Below are 9,755 nucleotides of genomic sequence, written 5' to 3'. Positions count from 1 at the left end.
CTCATTTTAATATTATAATAAGAGAGTTTCCATCACTAGTTGAAGGGAGACTATTATGCATAATGAAGGTGTGCTCTGCATTGAACCTCCACTTAATAAAACAACGATCTCTACCCCAGAGTCAGTAGTGTGCTCTGCATTGAACTATGACTGCTTACGGGAAATAAAGTACCACTCCTTACACATAACAATCAAGGTGTTGACATACGCTTTATTAGCCAGCACATTATGTCCTTGTGTGCTATCCTGGTTTTCATTAGTGTTTTTGAGAACAAGCCCGATTCTCATAGGAAGCGGCCTACTTCCACACTCACATAGGTGATATTTGTCAAGGATGTTCCCGTAACTTTAACACCCCACTCATACGAGCTACAGAATTTCATTAAGAGTTCATAGACTAAACCTCCGCAAATCATGACAGAACAAATGCACTCACATCATAGGGAGATAAGTAATAAAATAGTGCATTTTCACAAAAAGTCATCATATGATTCAATTCATTTTTTCCACTGAACCTGGTTATAGGATCTCTAGTCCCCAGGTTGGGTTTCCTTACATACAACTCATGAATTTTTGGGCTTCAATCCCATCCCCCTCAATGTGCTCCAAACTCGTTCTCTTGCAAAGGCCTTTGTCTACAAATCTGCAAGATTATCACAAGATTTAACACAATCAATATTTATGGTATACCACTTTTCACAAACGATCTCACAGTATAGTATTTCTCCTTTTGGCTTGGATTTACCGTCATAATAACAGTTTTCTACTCTACCAATAGTATTGGTGCTTTCACAATAAATCAAAATTACAGGAATTGGTTTCTCAAATAAAGTGTTTGATATAATAAATCTCTAAACCAATTCACTTTTCACTAGCTGAAGCTAATTAAAACAACTAGTTCAGCCTCCATGGTAGAGATAGCAATAATAATTTTTTGCTCCAACAAATAGAACCAAGTGTTTTCTTGCATCAAAAAAGCCTTTGAGTACAGCAGGATAATTTTTTATATAACAAGCCAAGAATTTTCTTACCAAGTAATATACCTGATTTTCTTGCACCTGGTAAGTACTTCTACTGCATACTCAATATCAGACCAAGTGCAATCAGTCACATATCTCATATGTATGCTAGCATACTCCTTTTTTATTTATCACAATTTTTTCACTTTTGAATTGAAAATAAATAAACACTTAATCAAAAGGACTTGCTACATATGTACAATCCACAAAATTGTACTTCACAATTTTCTCAATATAATGTGACTGGTTAAGAAAAGTTTTTATCACATTTTTTTTATATTTTTCATTCCAAGAATGAAATTTTCCTCACTCAAATTTCTCACGTCAAAATGGTTGCTACACATATTTTTAGTTTAATTTAACAACTCCAATGTTAGAGCCAAAAATCAACAAATGATCAACCATTGAGACAAAATAACATGTGAATTTTTCAATATTAATACATGCACTTGCCACACTTTTTAAAAAATTCTCAAAGATGCAGAAATCACTTTTCATGATAAATATTTTTTCTCACTTCTTTAGCCCCCACTATTTTGAGAATTTAAACAACAATTTATATTCTTGAAAAGTAGTATCACTTTATTCATAAAATATAAGGTAAAATTTTTTTTACCTTTCCTCCGCTTGAGTTGAGCAAGTAGAAAAAAGTATTTTACCCTTCCATCTCTTAAAGAGATTTAGCGACGTCGAAGCTGAACGATGTTGACATCTCCTATCTTGATATCCGCGATTTTTCAAACTGTAACAAGTTGAATCTCCTTAAAATTGTTGGTGAAATATACCACAATTACAGTTGAAAAATAAAATGAACAAAAATGAATAAATAAATAAATATTCAGGCTGAGGCGCGGATATCTCACTCTCTTTAAGGAGATTCAAGCCCACTACGACATAATCTTCACCGGTCCAACAAAAGATAACTCTGACTTGTTCCCTCCAAGATTCAACAGCTCGTCAATGTCGTGTGACTCAAACAACTCCGGACTAGTTAAAGAGTCCAAAGATCCACCATTAGAACACCTTCCTTCAATTAAATAAAACTCTCTTTTATCCTCACTTTTTCAAGAATTCTCTAATATTTTTTTTACCCACCACAATGTTAGGATGACTAATTATTTATAGGTGAAAAATTCATCCTTGAATTGAATTGGATGAAAGAGTGGATTAGTGAGTACTAAATTTGTGAGAATGTGGGAGAACAATGAGATAATGGTGAAAAGAGTTACAAGAAAATTATGGCCACATTCAACCATATTCAATGTAAGAAATGAAACCACTTCTAGTCATTTTTATGGCCACTAACTTGTATAACAAATGCAGCACATTGTGGTTCTTAAACATGAGCCACTTTAATATAATTTTATAATATTAAAATGCTCAAAATGACCAACAAATCCAAAAGTCTCAAATCTTGCAATTCACACGTATTTTCATGCAGAGGTCCTTCCAAGTTATTCCTATTTGAAATACTCAACTAGGCTATCTAGCCAACAATGCTTCAACATAGTCTATTGCATGGACATAGTCTCCCCTCAAAAATATGACTTCAACTTTCAGAGATTTCTTCTTGTCAATCAAATCTAGTTGGTTCTTTCAAGGATGCCATGAAATTACCCATCTTGTTGCTGCACAAGTTACCTCTCATCAATCTTATCACGCTAATTATCGAAATCTGCACCTCACCTACCACCAAAGGCAAAGCCCCAGGGCAATTGTCATACACTGAATCAAATTGTCCATAGACTTCTTTCTTCATTCATATTTATAAATTTACACCTGAACAGAATGATGTAAGATAATGCCACCATAATCTATGTCTGACTCAAGTAATCCCGTTGCGTCAAAATTTAGGTCTTTTTTCTGAAGATGAACCTTAATCCTTCAAAACCGAGAGCAAGAATGCCTTTATCTTAATTCTTCAATCTTCATAGTCCAATCACATTCAATTTACGATATCAATCAAAATCACTCAAACCCACTCGAGGATGTATCAAAATATCATCAATCCTACAAAAATAGCTAAGCCGATCATAGAGATAGAAGTAAGTCACAAACTAGAGAGTCTGAAAGTTTCCCTTGCCTCATTTAATTTGAACTTTAAAACTGAGTACTCCTGTAACTCAAGAGCATCACATGTATGATACTTCACATAGTCTTTCCACCATAAAGTATCGATCCACTCTGATTACTCCAACAAGATTAATTATCATGGCTGGTGTAATATCCCCAAATCGACCCCGCACTGGTCCATAATCTGCAGGGTGATACTTACTTACTGTCACACCCCAACCTTGAGGGGTGTGGCCAGCACCCGAAGGGCTGAGCGAACCAACTGTGATATCTGAACTCTGTAACATGAATCTGTTACACCTCGAAAAATTTTCCGTTGATGCACAGTGAATAGGTGAATGAAGAGCACGAAGTATATGGTGTTTCGATAAGTAAGAAATAGCATTTGATGATTCTAAATAAGATTTCAAAGACATTTGAAGTAGGACACGAAAGTTGTTAAAGAAAGTAAGGTATATGTCATGTGTCAGGCAAGATTTACGAGTATCGAATTAATGATAACTTAATGAAGTTTTGGAGAAGAGTTATAACGTCCCTTGGATTGTTAGTGAAGTGTTAAATAAGTTTTAAGAAGGTTCCATAAGGATTTAAGAACAAACAAATAAAGGAATTGAGTTTGTGGGAACTTTGGTAAAACTTGGCAAAATTTTCGGACAAAATTTTGGTCCAAATTGGTGGGGGCATATCTCCTGGAATATGAGGAGTTTTGGTGTGTTTATTTTTCCCAAATTGAATTTCATCGAGTCTAGTTTCCAACTCAACAAACCGCTCGTCAATGTGACATCTGAGTAAAAAGTTATGGCTATTCTACGACAGACTGTCTGAGCAGAAAATTTCTGCGGACCATTTGACGGCCCAGAATTTGACGCCCCGCGTGTACCCCGGTCCGTCAAATTGGCTCACTTAGCGTCAAATGGTCACAGGACTCATTTTTTGACTGGTCGGTTTCTACGGACCATTTTGACGGTCCGTAGAATTTATACGGCCCGTCAAAATGGGCAAACTGCCCGACGATCGCATTTTAAGTCATTAAAAGGGAGACCCACGTTCATTAATTCATTTCATTTCCACACCACTTCTCTCTAGAACCCTCTATAACTCTCTCTACTCTTCATCCACAAGAAAACAAAGGAAATCAAAGATCAATAACAAGAATTCAAGTGAATCAAGTGTAAGAAACCCATCAAAGTTCATCTAAGCCAAGAAATCCAAGTGAAGGTGAAACTAGGGTTTTTCTCAAATGAAGTGTTTGCACCCAAGGTTCATTCCTACACCATCCAAGGTAAGTTTTATGACATTTCCTTGTTGTTTAAGGTATTTGAAAGTTGAAACACTTGGATTATATAAGGAAATAGGAAATGGGTCATGAATGTGGGAATAGTGTCACTTTTGAGTAAATGTTTGGATTGAGTTATATTCTTGATACATTATGATTATAATCATGTTATAATGATATTGAGAACATGGAATAGACATTGTATATGAATGAACTAAATTGTGTGATATGACCATGAATATGGATGAATTGAAGTGAATTGAGAAGTAAGGTGTCACACCCTAATTTTCGTCAGGGTGTGATGGGCACCTGGCCCTTGTTTAGGGCCGAGCGAACCCGCTGACTCACACAATACTCATAATCACGCTGACTCTCAAATCGTAACATAAATACATACCGAAAGTTTTCTCGAAAAATAACATGCTTTTTACCTTTCTCGAACTAAAGAAAATCTGTATCATATAGAAACATATGGAACTTATAATACAATGCATAATAACACATCGGCTTACATAGCCGCTTACATAACCGACATCTTATACCCACGTTATAATCGTTCGCAAAGTCTCTAACACGAACATGATACTATAACATAATACTTTGACTCGGCGGCACTCGAGCAACCGGAGCTCGCCAATCCCGCCGGAACATCTTCTCGCTAATGTCTTCACTCATCCGGTGTACTGCGCGGCATGAAACGCGAAATTTCCGAAGAAAGGGGTCGGACGGAATATGTCGAGTATGTAAAGCATGAAATGTAATAAGCGGGATCATATTGAAGTAATGAGTACAGAAAAATCACAAGACTTGCCTTTTGAAAAACATTTGTCATACATATACATATATCGGTAAATAAAATCATATCATAATCGTATCATCATATTATCGTACGTATATATACCGTACCCGGCCTCAACGAGGGGCTTGGTGAGTAAAATCATGTCATTGTACATATATACCGTACCCGGCCCTCTAGCCGAGGGACTCGGTGAGTAAATCGTATCATAATCATGTCATCATGCCATTATATATATATACATACCGTACCGGCCCTCCAGCGAGGGACTCGGTGAGCGTGTCCCGCCCCGCTAGCAGTGGACTCGGTATGCCATCCCGGCCTCCATCCCCATCATCACATCATCATATCATACACATATACGTATAGCGTACTCGGCCCCTAGGCGAGGGACTCGGTGAACAATGCGAGAGGAATGTGCACGAAAACGTACCCGCCCGGACTCGGTGAAAGATGCATTGAGCTTGCACGAGCGTAGTAGCGAGAAACCATATGCACATAAATCAATTCCAAAGACTCAATGAAGTGATCATAATGAATCGTCATTCGAAGATCCGGACAATATTTATATCAAAAGTCTTTCGGGACGTTATTCGGAAACATATCAAATATTATAAACATATTACAGAACCATAGAGATCATAGTCGTACGTCAAGCTAATCCGAGTCCGCCTCGGAAAGTCACGAACCTTATTCACTTTCAAACTTTCTACGAACAAATCGGGGCGATCCGAGCTTTTCTGTGAAAGTTACGGACGTTCGTACTTTCGGACTCGTTTAGGGAACAAACCCTTTTTTGAAAACACTTTTATGCAATCTTTGAAATCCATTCATGCGAAAAACATAAGGACCATAATTTGTCTACATTAAGAATATGAATATCAAGAAACAAATATGGAATCGTAAACATGCTCGGATCACCGGAGTAGGATTACCTTGAAAATCGTGTCATAGCTTATTTTTAACTAAGACATGCCAAAGAAAGAAAGGTTGAGCTCACATACCTTAGCCGCTTCCTAGCTAATCCGAATTTACGTCTCGACCTCTTACGATCTACAATAACATCAATAGGCGTCGAACATTAGCCATAAACATCGAAGAATCCAATTCCACGCCATTACTTTTTCTATCGAAATTTCGGCAGCATTTCCCCTATAAATCGGACATCCCCGAGAATTCAACTCGGCTAAATCAACAACAACCAAACCAACAAGCATGATAACAATATCCATAAGTGATTCAAAATGCATCCAAACATTAATAATTCCTTTCTACCCAATTCGACGACATTCCATTTATATTCAAATAAACTACATACGATCAATTCAATACCAATGCTCATATATTCGATTACTAATCCGCAACCATTCACACATGATTTAAGAACGCTTTAAGCAATCCGCAAAATATTCAAAACATTTCCAACAATGTACTACTCCACCCTAAACTTTCCATTACATTCAATCCAACAAGAACATCACCAACACAATTCTTTCTTTCAAATTCATCAACTACACCAACGACTCACATATTGACAACATTATTTCCATAGATTCAAGAAACCACATTAAGGTCACATTAATTCTCAATTCAACCCACACGGTTTTGATCTTCAACTTGGATCATTAAACTTCATTTTACCTCATAGAATTCATTACGACGACAATCAAAATGCTAGACAACATTACTTCATTCTTGCATACCAAACAGCCCCTAGTTCACGGCCCAACCTCCACTTCAACATCTTATGAGTTTCATTCATTTTCTACACATTACAACAACACACAAACATGCTAAATTCAATTAGTTCATCCCTCCAACACACCACCACATGCACACGGTTAGACACACACATACACGGCTATACTTCAACTTCCATATTTTCATAATTTTAATTCATTTCCACACTTCACAACACATACAAACCATCCACAACATAAGAAAAATTAAGATTGAATCTCACCTTCTCCATGTTGCTTCACCACTCGGCTAAGCCTCTCATATGGCATCAACGAATGATTTACTTGCTCCAACGACCACCCCACGTTAACGAGGGCCTTTCAATTGGTATGAAAGCTAGAAGAGAAGGATTTTTAATGATCAATATCTCTTGGTTCACTCTCTCTCCCTCTCGATTTTTTGAATATGGCCGAATGGCCATGCTTGAGTTTTCTCAAGTTTTCTTGAAATTTCTAAGGCATCAATGATAAAGATGACTTAATTTTCATCTTATACACACATATATAATTATCACATATGGCCATGGCCCACACTTCCATGTGGCCGGCCACCTCCCCTTTTTTTCTTTTTTTTTTTGAATTTCAAGTTTCCAAACTTCACTTTTGGCCCCATGTTTTATGAAAGACTAGTTTCCATAATTTCACTCTTACCCCAAATTTTTCTTAATATCTCCATCCAATGAAATCATAAGCGACTTATGCCCTACAACAAAGTCGAAAGATAACCTTGTCCATAACTCTTCGCAACCAACTTAAAAATATTCCGACGTGCAAAATGCGAGATATAACATAAGGATAATGTAGTTGAATAAAGGCTATTGTGATGATATTGTGGATATTATTAGGGATGTTTGGGAGTTGATATGGAATATGGAGAAAGTTGTATAAACAAAGGAAATGCTGCCCAATTTTCTCTTACATGAAGCACGTTCTTATAATCGATTAGCTAATGATGATGCGAACTCTCTTGAAGGTAGAAACGTGAGCGTTGAAGAAAGAGCAATCAAGCGATAGAATTGTTAAACGAAAGAGGTATGTAAGGCTAGTCCCTTCTCTTTCTAAAGACATGAATCTTATGACATGAATTTCCTCCTTTCTCATGAATGTCCTATCTTAAAGAAACCTATGAGTCCTTGTTCATGAATAGCCATATGAGATAAGAAATATATGCTATGAGTACGATAATGATGATGGTAAGCTTAAGCCTAAAGATTCTGAGATCGATATGATGTGCTACGAGGCTAATGGTACTAACCACAATTTATTGATGTTTTCCTTATGTGCACTCACCTTAAAACGTTAGTTCCTCCAAGGTGAGATATAACGATTTTGAACACTCCATAACGTAATTGGGGGTTCACGACCTTATGTCACCCCGACATAGCTATAGTTTCTTTCAAGTTCTAAGGTATGTTTGATGATAAATGTATAATGGTGGTAAATTATGATGAAGCCATGATATACCTATGAGATGAGTAATAATGGTAAGTATACGGTATTTTATGAAGTTCATGCCATGAATATGATATTATTTTCATAAATTGTCCTTAATTCAAATGCATGTTCTATGAAAAGTTATGATAAGCTTATGAGATGTATGTGATGATAAAAGATTTTTCCGTAGTAATGGCAATGATGATGATGAGATATACCGAGCCTCATTATGGCCGGCAAAATAAGACATATATGTGATATTGTCGAGCCACTACGTGGCCGAAATACGGATGTTTATCGAGCCACTACGTGGCCGAATACGGATATTTGTCGAGCCACTACGTGGCCGATACGGATAATGTTTAAATGTGTATAAGGCATTCAAGGTACTATGATATGTATATGTATGTGTTATGATGAATGCAAGATGATGATAAGGTTACGATTAGTTATGCTAAGGTCATGATATGCTCGTGCGACATATAATAATGTTAAGGATGATACCGAGTCTATATGGCCGGGTACGGGGTTGTACTGCATTGTAAATTATGCATATGTAAGTATGTGGATGTAACAAGTGTATCTTTAGAGGACAAAGGGGTAAGTACGTACGGCGAATGTTCAAAAGGTATCATGAAAAATGGACAATTCCTCTATCTTATGCCATCCCTTATGTTCCTATTATGCAGTATTATTGTTCATGCTTTACATACTCGACATATTTCGTGCGACGTCCTTTCTTTGGACGACGTGTTCATGCCCACAGTAGACAGAGACAAGGCAGATCCATAGTAGCTATCAGCAGATTGACAGGAGCCCTCCTTTATTCCGGAGGTGCTATTTTGAGACAGTATTTTTGTGTACATATATTTTGGGCACGACGGGGTCCTGTCCCGTCCATATGTCTAGTACTCTAGTAGAGGCTCGTAGATGCGCAGTGTGGGTAGTATGGTCTCAGAGTCTTTCATATATATGCATATATATATATATATTATTTTGATAGCCGAAGGGCTTATGTTGTATAAAGTAAATATGTTTCAAATGTTAACATTTTTCTATAATTACGAGCAAATAGTATGAATGAAAGAGATGAGTGTAGAGCCGAGTGTGCTCGGGTTAGTCCCGGTACCGTCATGGCCCTAGACGGGTCGTGACGAATCATAGGCTGATAAGGCCACTGAATAATAATTATAAGAAGTATATCATATTAACCTGTAAGAAGAAAAGGCCCAACAACACATATATGCATAACTAGGGTCGACAAGGCCACAACCAAGAAAGATGACTATCCAAAAGGGCAGCAAGCCCAAACAAAACACCTGTCCACTGATCAATAGTCTGTAAGCCTCTAAGAGCACTAATATGTAACAACTGGTCTGGACAGGGCCCCGACGTGCCCATAGCCTTACTCATAATAT

This window comes from Lycium ferocissimum, chromosome 11 (assembly GCF_029784015.1).
Source record: "Lycium ferocissimum isolate CSIRO_LF1 chromosome 11, AGI_CSIRO_Lferr_CH_V1, whole genome shotgun sequence".
NCBI classification, from domain to species: Eukaryota; Viridiplantae; Streptophyta; class Magnoliopsida; order Solanales; family Solanaceae; genus Lycium; species Lycium ferocissimum.
This window is presented reverse-complemented; position numbering follows the sequence as displayed.